Source organism: Macrobrachium rosenbergii, chromosome 15, assembly GCF_040412425.1.
Source record: "Macrobrachium rosenbergii isolate ZJJX-2024 chromosome 15, ASM4041242v1, whole genome shotgun sequence".
Lineage (NCBI taxonomy): Eukaryota > Metazoa > Arthropoda > Malacostraca > Decapoda > Palaemonidae > Macrobrachium > Macrobrachium rosenbergii.
This window is the reverse complement of record NC_089755.1, coordinates 1,362,122-1,377,278: the sequence shown is the minus strand read 5'-3', so window position 1 is coordinate 1,377,278 and position 15,157 is coordinate 1,362,122.

Here is a 15,157-nt window from a genome sequence, read left to right as displayed (position 1 = left end):
GATTTTTTCCTTTTTTTTAGCGTCAGTCGAAAAATATATAAACTTTTTATTCCTGGAATTTTGATGGAAGTTTTTTCTTCTTCTATTGCTTATTCGTGACAACATATAGTATACACCAACATTATACAGGTTGTTCGTGAATAACTTTAAATAAATTATTAATTAACTGTACCAATACATTTAAAAACAAAATTGTAAAGAGCTTTGGAGAATCTCTAATCTGTACGATTCTCCTTTTCCGTCTGACAAGAAGAAGAAGAAGAAGAGATACTAACAAAGAAAAACAAAAGACGAGCGGAATTGTCTACAAAACAAGGAAACTGGTCGTTAAGAGAGACTTATGTTGGATCAGGTGAATTTTCGTTTTGTGAAAGTATCCAGGTCTCGTCTTTAGAAAATTATAAAAGGAAATAATTCGTCCCTGTTTTGACGAATTGGCGTATCCCATTTTTTTCTAATTAGTTGAGTTTTCCAGCCAAAGTGTCTCAGTTTTTAATAATTGTAACATCTCAAAACTTCAGCTGTCTCTGTTGTCTTATTTACAAACCAAGCTTCCTCAAAAGTTGAGCTAAGAAGAAGCTCTGAATGATGTGAAAATCTTTATTCTGGGCAAAGAATGGCTTACGCCAGTTCGTCAAACTAGGGAGGAATTGTACCGACTAAACTTGTGATTTACTTAAAGTTCAGATGAACACGAGAGTAACATTCCCACTGAAGCCTCAGCATCAGAGTAAATTGGATTCAGACTTTTTCCAGCTGTGATATCTCGTCTCTGAGATGATCAACCTTTATAATGACTTCATCTGAGTTTCATTTCTGCTTTTTTATAAAGGTTTTTCAAGGTGAAATGATTATTTTACTTCATAAATGCTCTTTATATCAATTTGAATGAAAATCCCACACGTAAAATTTATTTTCAGTGTTGGTTTTCCTCAGGCAAAAGTAATATTTTTTTTCCAAGACAGCTGTGTATGGATTTTATTCTTCCATAGAGATTGTGTTGTTCTAACTACATAAATCCTTTTAAAATATTAAAGGGGAAATAATTGTATCGACTGAACTTGTGGTATCCCTAAAATTCACATTAGCTCTAGAATAAATTAGAGCAAATTGGAAACATGATTTTCCAGCTGTGATATCGGGTTTCTCTTCCGAGTTTTGACAGTCAATCATTCTAAAGAACACTTCAGCCAATTAATATCAAATTTCGCTTTCATCGCACGATTCGTTAAACTCGTCGTCATCAGCGATTTGAAATACCAGTTTGACCAGAGACTGAAATGTATGAAACTGGCAGAGAGAGAGAGAGAGAGAGAGAGAGAGAGAGAGAGAGAGAGAGAGAGAGAGAGAGAAAGGGTTAAAAATAACGACTGTTAGGTGGTGGGTTGAATTCAGATTCTCCACGAACAATAAACTTCAATTCATTGATTTTATTCATTTTTGTTTGAAATCGTGATTGGAATCGAACCATCATTAGTCCCAGGATGACTCTCAATCAGTCGTTGATGGCACAGAGGGGGTTTGGCCATTTTTAATGAGTGATAAGTGGACTAATTCGTCTTAGACCAAGTTAATACTGTCAACTGTTCAAACTTATTTTTATTCATTTTTGTTTCAAAGTGATTGGAATCGAACTCTCTATCTCTCTCTCTCAGGAAGACTCTCAATCAATCATTGATGGCACAGACACACAGGAGCACATTTTTAATGAGTGATATTGGCAATATGGACTAATTAATATATATAGTATATATTGATATATATATAAGTGTTATAAATTATTTATTACATGTGATTCTAATTTCAGAAAGTAAGACGTCTTCTCTCAATTCTCTCTCTCTCTCTCTCTCTCTTTCTCTCTCTCTCTCTCTCTCTGTGCTGAACCACGTGGCCGACATTAAAATACACAGTTTCCCGTCCGTCGCTGGTTCGATCCCACGGGACACATTATCACTAAAACACAAAAATATATTATATAGGTAACATATATGAAAATATATTACTTCCGAGGTAGATGATATTAAAGGACGTTTGTATTATATATATATATATATATATATATATATATATATATATATATATATATATATATATATATATATATATATATATATATATATATATATATATAGTATTTGCCTGAGCATGCATATGTGTGCAGTGTGCGTGTTACAATTTTCTGTCAGCAGGAACTCCGAAACGATTCACTTTTGAAATCCCAAAGAAGCAAATATCACCATCTGTTATGATTTAAAAGTTTATAACAAATTTTGCTTTTTCAAAATCAGTTGCTTCATCGTGTAACGGAGACAAGACGAATGACGGTGACCTAACCAAAAAGAATCCCAGGCAGACATTGATTAGAAGTTACGGTAATTTACGTCTCGCCAAGGAAATGGGGACCTAATTAGCCCCTTCTCTGGGCCGAGGGAAATTTGTATGCGACCACAGGACGGGGCATAATTAGTGGGTCCTCTCCTTCAATTAGCGGCGTGAACGATAATACTCTCTAGTCTTGAGAGAGATCGATGACCAAATGGTTATGAAGGCAGCAATGAGGACCACTTACTCACTTTGGTTTCCTCAAGGGGAGGATTTCCTCAGTCTGCCCACAGCAGTTACCCGAAGGATCTATAAATATAATTTCTGTTTTTAAATATAATCTTTAGAATTGTTTAACAGGCAAACTTTTTCTAAGTAACGAGAATTATGTCATGTAGCCTAAGGAATGATGTTTTTTCTGAATTTCTCACCACATCTACACATTCAATTTACATTATGGTTAAACAGTATATCTCTCTTGCTTTTACTACAGAGACTCCTAACAATTGATTCATATTGCAGCTGCAAAAGGTTTTCCTCCTGTTACACCTTTCAGACCTTTTTACTCTCAATTTCCGTTTCAGCGCTGAATAACCTCATAGGTCCCAGCGCTTGGCCCTTGGTCTAAATTCTATTCTATGCTGTCGAGATGATTTGCTTTTGAAGGAGAATGTTTGCTTTCTTAAAAGAATTTATTGCCAGGAAATTAGCTGCTTTCACTGAATAAACACGATTCATGAAAAGGAATTATGAATTCCTTTATGTCACGATACTTTAACCTCTTCTCATTCACCCTTCAACCTTCTTTCTCTCTCTCTCTCTCTCTCTCTCTCTCTCTCATACCAGGAGAGAGAGAGAGAGAGACAGAGAGAGAGATCCTCTCATATGCCAGGAGAGAGAGACAGAGAGACAGAGAGAGAGACTCTCTCATATGCCAGGAGAGAGAGAGAGAGAGAGAGAGAGAGAGAGAGAGAGAGAGAGAGAGAGAGAGAGAAGGGATATTTTAGAACAGAACCCTCTCCGTCCTTCCCCAATCGCCGTCATTGCCCGAGAGGCGTTTCTTTCTCCCTCTTTCGAATTCCTTTCATTCTCGGTCTTCATTATCAGCTGCGTCAGGCCATATCTATTCAAAGCTGCTGATGCTGCTTTTACGTGCGTTACAGACACACACACACATACAAGCATTTGCTGCTTGTGTAGGCTTCATTTACCTCGGACGCTCTCCTCAGAGCGAGCAGATTCTTCTTTTTCGGCTTCCGTTGGAGGTTGTTGAAGGGACGCTTTATGATCTTTCTTTGTCTGGGTTGTTTATTTTATAGCGGCAGATGAGTTGGTGGACTTGTTGTCTTTGCTGGCTCGATATATTTATAGATGTTTGATGCCTTTGGTGTTTTATCTTTCGAGTAAATATTAGAGGGTATATATATATATATATATATATATATATATATATATATATATATATATATATATATATATGTATGTATATATATATATATAATATATATATATATATATATATATATATATATATATATATATATATATATATAATGTATGTATGTAGGGTATGTATGTATGTATAACTGAATAACGAAAATATGGAACGTGATGAATATATAAATAAAGACAAAATCCACGAAGGAAAGAGAAACAATGGAGTTCTGCGAGGCCTTTCGACTGTCGTCCTTTACTTAGCAGACTATTGACCAAAAATATGTATATATATATATATAATGATATTGGAATTCCCTTCAGGATTAAGTGCACTGTAGGCATTACTTAAGGATCTTTGCATCGTCCCTTCGGCCACTAGCTGCAACCCCTTTCATTCCTTTTACTGTACCGCCGCTCATATTCTCTTTCTCCTACCGTACTTTTCACCTTCTAACAATAATTGTTTCATAGTGCAACTGCTTTCAGGTTTTCCTGCTGTTGCACCTTTCAAACCTTTTTACTGTCAATTTCCCTTGCAGTGCTGAATGACCTCATAGGTCCCAATGCTTGACCTTTTGCCTAAATCCTATATTCTGTTCAATTTTATTCTATTTACCTGGTTTAATTTGGAATTCTCAGAAGTCTTCTGTCTTCCCAAAATGTACAACCTTCCTTTTTTTAAGGGGCGTATCCCTCTTCTGTGAAATGGTGTTATTAACAAAAAGCTCTTTATCCCCTTCTCAGTGCTCCTTCATAATAAAAAAAATGAAAAGCCATTCTCTTGATACAGGTGAATTCACAGTAAAAAAAAAGTCCTGAAATTCCTTGACCTGAGGAAATTTCGGGTAACCCTCAAATTCATGCAGTGTTATTTTCTCTGGGGCTGAGATAAAGAAGCTTCATGAGATGCCATGCTTTCTTTCCCTTCTGCCTGAAGGAGAAAGCAGCACTTTCCCCTCGTTTGAAAGGCTAAACTAACTGGGTCCTTTTCTCATTATAAGGCTTTTTGTAGAGACTTTCTTACATGTTGTACGGGATGAGCCTTTTCCTCTTCGTCTGGGGGTTGTGGTGATAAGCTTTGGCTGCAGTGACGCTGCTTCTCGTCAGGTCCTGCAAATCGCCAGGTCTTTTTTTTTTCTCTCTCAGGCTCATTTTAATCTTTCAGAACAAGAAGATTGCAACGCGCACACACTCTCTCTCTCTCTCTTCATTGGTCTATTTATATTCCTTAAGAATTGTGAGAGTGCAGTGCTCTCTCTCTCTCTTTAGCCCGTTTATAATCCCTGGAAACAGCAAGACTGCATTGTTCTCTCTCTCTCTCTCTCTCTCTCTCTCTCTCTCTTTCAGAGAGACGCTTTGTCTCATAACACAGGACTTGATCAACTCACAGCGCAGGTAGGTCACCATGGATTAGATTTTGTCGTTTCTGTTTAAGATGAAGCTGGCCTTATGCCAGCAAGGGCTCTTACCCGTAGGGCAGTCCTTAAACTTATAATATGAAACGAGTACCACTTAAGCCTGGTGGGCTGACCGTAAAGTAGTCACTGTGACGTCATCCTATTCCTTGTTGCTGATTGGCTGGTGTATCTTTGCTCTCAACTTTTTCATCAGGGCTATGGTCGAGGTTTCGGATACCAACTAATAAATAGGGTGGTATGTGAATGAAGATGTTATTCACTCACACTCTTGAAATTAGTACCATTGTTAAGTGAAAAGGGTGAAATAAAGCCAAACAATAAGAGTAAGACAATTTAATTAATTATCCCTTATTCCTTGCTATCAGCACACAAGAACATTACTCTAGATGCAATGTCTGACAGTTTTGGCCAGTTAAAACTTTGAGAACAACGCTGTACATCCATTGATAAGGCTCAAGATATGTGCTTCTACTAAGCAGCATCCCTGTTGTTCTCATAGCAATATTTTCATCTACCTCGGCTATTTAGAAAGGACTACAACACTGAGTCTAGAACTTCTTTGAGAACTGATCTCATTGTGAAGATTTCCACTCGATTTTTGTGTGCAAATACAAACTTCAGATTAAATGTTGTAACAGTAGAAAAATGATTCCCAAATCACAGCAACGCAGGTAATATAATAGGCTTTTTCATGCTGGTCTATATTATCTTGGTGACTTTGCAAACCGTTTCAGCAATTACATCGAAAATAGCTTAAACTGGAACTTTTGACTCCTATTTTCTGTAAGAGAAAGAAAGCACTTTCTCTCCCTAAAGGATCTGCACAAAATGGCACAAGAGGAACGAGGGAACAGATTGCCTGAGTAAACGGACCAAGTTTGTTGTTCCAAATGAAATTTCTTCTGAGCAGCTTTGCCGCAATGGCGCTGAATGCCTTCCTGCTGGAGGAGGCGGAATTTGCTTAACCACGTTTCTAGCAATGGGACTCCGCCATGTTGAATCATGCTTTTGGAAACAGATTCATGAAAATTGCTTTCTTTCTGTTGCCTAATCACACTACAACTGTCTCTTGAATGGAATTATTGTAAAAGCTAACTGCGTCATCTGTATTCTAAAAGTACCGCTCTTACGACAGCAAAGGTTAGACTTCAGAGTAATTGTGTCTCAAGTTGACGAGAAGCCTAATCGAAAATGTTTATAACTAGCAAATCAAAGTTGCTACAAACCAGTATAACAATTATCTAGTAAGGTTTCTCTATGCACCTAGAAATCTGCACAAACTGGCTTATCTCTGTAATTAATTATCTGGCGGATAAGAAAGGGATTATTGAAGGAATTCTGAAACTAAGTATTGAGAAGAGAAGAACAAGACGGAATGAATTATCAAATCCGGCAGTCGTCATCTCATCTCCTTAACTAGGAGACATGGTACCCTTGGTAGGTGTCAGTTTTTCTCTTTGGAATGGCATCTGTAGAAAAGAGAGAGCGAAGAAAGTTTCCGTGCTGGAGGAGAAAAAGTAGACCTATAAACAAAAATAGCCTTACAAGGGTTGGTTGGAAGTTTTGTCATTAATTCAGTTCTGTCAAAAGGAGACACACGCCACTCCATTTCGCCTCCAAACACCAAAACTAAATCGAAATATGTCACACAGGTTTCCTAGATTCACACCTTCACTTTAAATTATTTCTGATAAAACCATAACAGAAGCTGATGCTCTGATTGGTTGCTGTTCTGTTCGGTTGAATTACTCAGCCAATAATAAGGCATCAATCTAGTGACGTAACAAGGCAGTGTCTTTGTTTATTATCCTTTCTGATGTTTGTATTCTTCTTACATTCACATTCCTATTCTTAATACATGCAAGTTTACATACGTGGATATCTTATAATATCATGGCACTCGTGAAATGAATAATATTCATTTCTATATTCAATTCTCTCTCTCTTAAAATGTGAGAGATTCGTTCTCTTCTTGTATTAGCAAGGGCGTGGCAGGAGAGAGAACAGACCATTTGTCAAGACCCAGCTTACATAGTTACCAATCTCTCTCTCTCTCTCTCTCTCTCTCTCTCTCTCTCTCTCTCTCTCAGTGTCCCTATGGAACTGAGGGTGAACAGACACGATGACGAACTTCTGAAATGCCTGAAAATGTGACTTTCAGCGACGTTTCTCAGTCATCAGACTCTGTCGGTCGACCACTTGGATAATCTCCTGTGACAGGAAATCTATATTTAAGTGAACATTTTTTGTTTGAGAACCATTGGCGTCAGTTTGGATTTGCATGAAGACTCGTGAGAAGGATTAGCAAAAAATGTACAGAATACTTTTCCAAAAATCTTGAAAAGGAAAAAATTACATCATTGAAAGAAAAAGCAACACAATCAGAATGGAAAAAGGGGAGAATGATACGAGAGAGAGGGATGATAAAAAACAATAAATGATTCATGGGTGAATTGAATACCGTATGCATGTATAAAAGTGAGGCCGTAGCAGTTTTGCCGTTTTGTGGCAATTAAAGCAGGAAAAACATTTATTATGTTTTTTTTTTCGTTTTGGTTAATTGATAGGACTCTTTTGTCGATGAAAATGGCGGATGTATTTCGTGCTGAAGTTTGGAAAGTGTGAAATTAATGATAAGTTGTGTGTGTGTGATTCTGGAAATAATAGTAATAATACATGTGCACAATACGGCATGAGTTTATATATATATATATCCACCCCAGGTTTTCGTTCGTGAAAATGAAACATCGTGTAACTTATTTTTTGCTATGATAGTTTGAAATGCATAATACATATATATTATTTATATATATATATATATATATATATATATATGAATATATATATATATACTTATATATATATATATATATATATATATAACATATATATATACATATTGTATATATATATATATATATTATATATATGTTATATATATACATTGTATATATACACGTATATATGTATGTATGTATGCACAAACTATCCATTTTCGCGAATGAGAAACCTGGAGTGGAGACTGGAAGGCTTGCATGCCGTAACCTAAAAATATTATTACTATTATTAACAGAAAATAGCTTCCCCCACACAATAATACCTGAGCCTGCAGCGTGATCCTGGTGGCTGCAATTCATTGCAAGGTGTGCATGTTGATCGATTCCAGATCTTTGCAAGAGAGAAATGTGGTTTTTCGTTCATGTGTGAAAGGAGGTCGTGTCAGGAGAGAGAGAGAGAGAGAGAGAGAGAGAGAGAGAGAGAGTGTGTGTGTGTGTGTCTGTGCATGCGCGCCTGGTTGGAATCTTTGTCATTTGCTTTAGCTAATTTTTCTTTTTTTATTTTATTTTGCCTTAGTTTCATTTTCTCTTCTTGGCTCCTATTCGATGTTGTGCCTGAGTTGTTTGTTATTGGCCTTCCAGGTGTTCTTCTTTGTTCTAGTTGTGTTCTTCTTTGTTCTTCCTCGAGAATATGTGACACAGAAGGGGCAGTGGAATGTTTATGTATGTGATTATGATTTTGTTTATATAAACATTTCCCTCTTCGAAGTAATGATGTGCCTTGCATTTTATATCTTTATATATGTATATATATATATATATATATATATATATATATATATATATATATATATATATATGTATATATATACATGTGTATATACATGTATATATATTATATATATAATATATATATACTATATATATATATATATATATATATATATATATATATATATATATATATTTTATCTTTCCCGCGATTTCTTCCATAACCAAAATCCTAAATCCCAAAACACAAGAGACAACCTGCCTTTACAGTCAACACCGTCATCCCTGCTCATCGAAATCAATCTCTCTGTCATGTCATAGTTCAAGTTAGATCAAGGCTAGACGAAACTCATGTTCTACCAAAATACAGTTTATATTCCCGACCTTAACATGACAAAACAAAAGCAAAATTAAAGAAGACGAAGTCAAAGACTGTCCTTAACGTCTGGCAAGTGTAAATGAAAAATCAAACTCTCGGACTGGTAAATCCATTTTGACACCAGTCAGTTACATATCCCAAAACTAATGTCAAAGTCTGTCATGACCGAGGTCATAGTTATATGTCAGAAATTCCCTTAACATGTGACCACTAACAAATCCATCTGAAACAAAAGGTCACCTTTAAAATAAAGCACAAAGACATTATAAATGCATAAATGGGAGAATTCCATGTTACCAAAATCACCCAACACATCCCAAAGGTTATACATGGTAAATATGTAAGACAATAAAGATGAAAAAATATTCAGTATTAAAATGTCAATGAAACCAACAGAGTACACAAAGATAACCTCCCATTCCTGGCAAAAGTGAAAGATCACTCCTTTACTGGCAGCACATTCTAGGCCAATCACCAATTCAAGTTACTGCCCGAATCCCTCATCTGTACTGGAGATGCCAATTTATTACCCATCAATGACCCCCTTTCGAGCGGACTTATGCACACACTCATAATTCTAGAACATTCTCCTGCCACCTCCTCGTGACGTGGAGATCTCGTGACACGACACAGGTCAATAAGGTCAACACTAGGGTCTCCGTGAGGCACCTAGATCTCCAAGACCCAAATTCCTTTCGCTCATTGCGAGAACTAAGTTTACAAACAGCCCGGTATGCGCTGACACAAGTGTTCATCTCGCCCCAAGATTTCTTAAACATGCTTGACAATGTCGCACATTCCATCAAGGAACATATGACATGCATTTCAATGTTCCCTAAGTATATACTATTTATTCTATAGGAGCTGTGAACATATACATATATATATATATATATATATATATATATATATATATATATATATATATATATATATATATAATCCCTCCATGAAAAAAGTATACCTATTGTTCATTTATCTCAAATCAACAGCAAATTAACTGCCTATGTGTACATATATGATGCATAATACCTTGTCGCTTTTATTACTGTCGAAATAATATATATTTCAAAGAAAGTGCCTTTAAGTATTAAACAGACCGACGTTGATAATTAATTATAAGTAGTTACAGTGAGATGAAGTCATTATATCATCTTTAAAAATATTTCCTTTTATGTAGGTTGAAATGAAAATGAATAATGACTTTGCATATCTGCTGGAAATTATTTTTCATAATGGTTCTGTTGCATGGGAGAGGGAGCTTTATAACTCATAGGTAATGAAAGATCGCCCATGTCATTAAGGGGAAAGACAATTAAGAAAATTGAATAATGAAATATCGTCATGAAGGGATAATAATATGTTGATTGTAGTGAAGAATTACTGTGAGGGTCTTGTTCTTTGTGCAGCTATTTAAATTTATATTTTCCTGCCTTCTTGTTTTCACTTTTCATGTGAAGAGTTATATACTAATTTATCAGTCAGTCTGTTTCTGTATATTTATGTCCATACTCTCTTTCTTCCATCTTACTTTCCTTAGCACTCTCCCAACAATTTATTCATAGTGCAACTGCAAAAGGTTTTCCTCCTGTTACGCCTTTAAAACCTTTCTTCTACTCTCAGTTTCCGTTTCAGCGCTGAATGACCTCACATCACGGGTCCCATCGCTTGGCCTTTGGCCTAATTTCTATATTCTGTTATATATAGTTGTCTTTATTTGTTTGTTTCATCATCTGCGTCTTCAAAATCATCGTGTCCAAAGCCTCGTGACACAAATGGCCTCTGTGAAATTCCTCCATTCACCGCTTTTCTGTGCTTTGTCTTCCACAAATCTCCACTTGTCTCCTTCCTCTCTCATAGTTCTCAACTCCAAGTAGGTCTGGGTCTTCTTCCAACCTTCCTGGTGCCCACAGGAGCCCAGGTGACTCCACCAAGCTCTGTTCTCCCAAGGGCTGGGTAGATAGACATGTCCAAGCCATCTCCCTCCCTTTCTGTCATTATCTTCATCAATTCAAAACCTCCACAATTTCTTCGTCCATTTGTCCTTTAGTTCGTTTTATGCTTAACTTACGTAATCTTGTTACTTATGGTCGTTTCAGAAGAAATTTATTTTCTTAACATAAATCATCTTCGTAAATTAAATGCAGGTAAATTAAACAATCTTCAAAATTAGATATTTTCCACTTCAGACATTTTAAACGTAACATTTCGAGAAAGGAAAATGATTCATGAAAATCCCGAAGCCGTAATCACTCACCTGGGTTACCTGAGGAAAGGTGTCTTCATTAACCTGAGGAAAGGTGTCTTCATTAAACTGAGGAAAGTTGTCTTCATTAAACTGAGGAAAGGTGTCTTCATTAAACTGAGGAAAGGTGTCTTCATTAAACTGAGGAAAGTTGTCGTCATTAACCTGAGGAAAGGTGTCTTCACTAACTGGTCTTAAGAAGCAGAGCTAAGATTTAAGAAGACAGAAATGGCGCGGAAGTCCTTTACCTGGTGGGGCAGGTTGACAGTTCCTTTGTAGGGTGGGAAGTCCTTTTACAAGGAGGTCTTGGTAGGATGGAATCATAAAGATTTTAAAGTTTATGAATCCATAGTGTTTAAGTTTGGATTCTCTGTCAAGATGAATCAAGAATGATATGAATTTCACGTTAGAATATTATTCTTAAATACTGGTCCTTTAAGGACTTTTTTTTCTATGGTTAGATTCTGTTTTTTGCATTTTGAAAACTATATCATTAATCCCTACCCCCGTAGGGTGGTACCGCCGTCGGTGCACCTCACGCGGTGCACTGTAGGCATCACTTAAGGTTCCTTGCAGCATCCCTTCCATGACCTCTAGCTGCAACCCCTTTCGTTCCTTTTACTGTACCTTCGCTCATATTCTCTTTCTTCCATCTTACTTTCCTCAACCCTCTCTTAGCAATTGATTAACAGTTCAACTGCAAGGTCTTCCTCCTGCTGCTTAACCTTTCAAACCTTTTTACTCTTAATTTCCCTTTCAGCGCTGAATGACCTCATCATGGTTCCTAGTGTTGGCCTTTGGCCTAAATATTGTATTCCATTCCATTCCATTTCATTCCATTCCATTCACCCCTAAAGTGAATAGGAGAGAGTAATCTAATGGCAGTGCTCCCAAAATTCGAGTTTCCTAACTTGTGTGAACATTCTCCTCAAGAATATTTTTTTTTTAATTTTTCGTCTATCAAATTTCGTAAATCATTATCTGTGGGATAAAGGCTCCTCTGTTTTCCAGATATGAAATTTAATAAATCTAGTCTTATTTGTGATAATCTTTAAATTCCTATCAGTCACATATTGATGAAAAACCTTGTATATTTCTAACTTTAGAAACAAGAACATGAAATCTATTCAATCTCATTAAATTATAGAGATCTTAAAATTCCTGTTAGTAACATATTGATATAAGATCATGCTTTTATTTAACTTGAAAACTGTTTTCTAGATATGAATTCTGTTAAATCTAGTTTTATTTGTAGTGATCTTCAGATTCCTATCAGTTACGTATTGAAATAAAATCGCATTTTTTATCTAACTTTGCGACCATGAAAACTCATGGTTCCAAAGTTAGATAAAAGTAAGATTTTATATCAACACGTATATAACTGATAGGAATTCGAAGATCACTACAAATAAGACTAGATACAATAGATTTCATGTCTAGAAGAATGATCTAACCTGAAGTCAGAAGGTCGTTTTATAGGTTAAATCAATAATACGATTACTTTAAATTAAAATTTCTTTAGTAAAGCATCGTTACGATAAAATGCTGTTGGAAATAATTGAATAACAAATCTCACACGGGTTGACAAAACCCTCGAAGGCTGCTCATTATCAAAACATCAGTTTTGGTAACGAGATCAAATGGATATTAATTAGTGTTGAAATGGAACATTGCAATATTAATAATTCATAATTCAAACACCAATAGAGAGTAAGCGCGACTGAGCCACCCATAAGCACCAAAAAAAGTTTGTTAATTGTTATTGATAGGATAACGATTGTTATTAGTGGAAATAATTGAGTTTTGTTCATTAGGTTACGACTTTGTTATATTACGCTGAAACTGTGATGTGGTCACGTGGTCTGATTACAATTTTGAATTGAATCGATATAATTAATGATTAATTTATGGGTGTTAGACTCTCAAAGGTATTTTTATTAGGTAGAAACGAGATTGATCATTACAGTACAGTATGTATGTTTCGTATCTTAGTAGAAATATATGTATGTGTATATATATATATATATATATATATATATATATATATGTCTTATATTTATTTATATATATATATATATATATATATATATATATATATATATATATATAAACCTTGAACTTTGATAATTTATTGAACCTTTCTTGATATTTTTTTCAGTTCTGTCTTGCCCACTTGATAATCTCTTCCAGTCCATTTGATACACCCGAGCTGCATTTCTCTCTTGTGTCTCTCTCTCTTCTCTTCTCTTCTCTCTCTCTCTCTCATCCCAATGCACATAAAGGAAGAAAGATGGAATACGAAAACTTTAAGGTCTAATGAACGAAATCGCTTTTTGATGAGAATTTCCTTAAAAACCCAAGATTGAGAGAGAGAGAGAGAGAGAGAGAGAGAGAGAGAGAGAGAGAGAGAGAGAGAGAGAGAGAGAGAGCCTTCTGAGAACGAATGAGAGATCTCTCAGAAAGAGGTTTAGGAGACAATATAATGTCCTTATCATCAACGCTCGTGTTGAGGGAATAGAGGATCTGAAGAAGGACTCAGGAGGAGGAGGAGGAGGAGGAGGAGGAGGAGGAGAGCTTTCAACACAAACGGAGGAATAAGCAATTGGAGCTCAAGGGAGAGGATAAGGAGTGTTAGATTTTCTCCTGTCATGAGGAGAAGAAGAAGAAGAAGAAGAAGAGAGAGAGAGAGAGAGAGAGAGAGAGAGAGAGAGAGAGAGAGAGAGAGAGAGAGAGAGAGTTTAGATTTCCAACTTCGCATGAGGAGGAGAAGATTAGTTAAGGCGTAGTGCTATTAAAGAAGGGTATAATCAATATAGTTTCCCTCAGAGAGAGAGAGAGAGAGAGAGAGAGAGAGAGAGAGAGAGAGAGAGATAGAGATTATTTAACACGTATTGCCACTTAAGAGAGGTATAAGCAATATAGTTTCCCTCAGTGAGAGAGAGAGAGAGAGAGAGAGGGTGGGTGACAGGGAAGAAGGTAAGATGTTTCAATTGCCCAAAATAAAGGACAGTATAAATATCACTTTGGCACAATGTTCTGAATAAAAAGAAAAGAAAAATCAAATACAGACATTAAAGTAAAATAACTTTTATACAATTGTAAAGAATAAAGCTATTCTTTCTTTTTGGTCTTTTTTTTTTGATCAAGATTTCATTCCCCTGTCCACCACGACGTCAATTCTGGATTCCATTTGTTGCATCTTTCCTCAAATTCTTCCTGACACTTATTTGTCATCTGATTCTTTGTCTTTCTCCCCTTTTTCTTTCTCTTGACATTTATTGAATTTCATTTGCATTTCTTATTCCTCTTCTTCCACACATTGCAAGAATTCTTTTAGTTACTTCCTGATAGTCGGCAGATCTTCCTCTCTCTAATTCTTTAAACAGCTGAAATCATTAATTATTTATCTCTCTTCTCTATTTGGTTTGAGAGAGGGTAGTGAGTCAGTGAACCTCATGCGGTGCACTGTAGGCATTACTTAAGATTCTTTGCAGCATCCCCTCGGCCCATAGCTGCAAACTCCTTTCATCCCCTTTACTATACCTCCGTTCATATTCTCTTTCTTCCATCTTACTTTCCTCAACCCTCTCCTAACAATTGTTTCGTAGTGCAAAAAAGATTTTCTCCTGTTTTAACCTTTCAAAGCTTTTTACTATCAATTAGTCTTTCAGCTGAATGACCTCATCATAGGTCCCAGCGCTTGGACTTTGGCCTAAATTTTTATTTATTCTATTCTGTTCCATTTGGTTTGCATTCAACCTGTTGTACTGATATTCATGTATATCTGGTCTGGGCAACTTTCATTAGA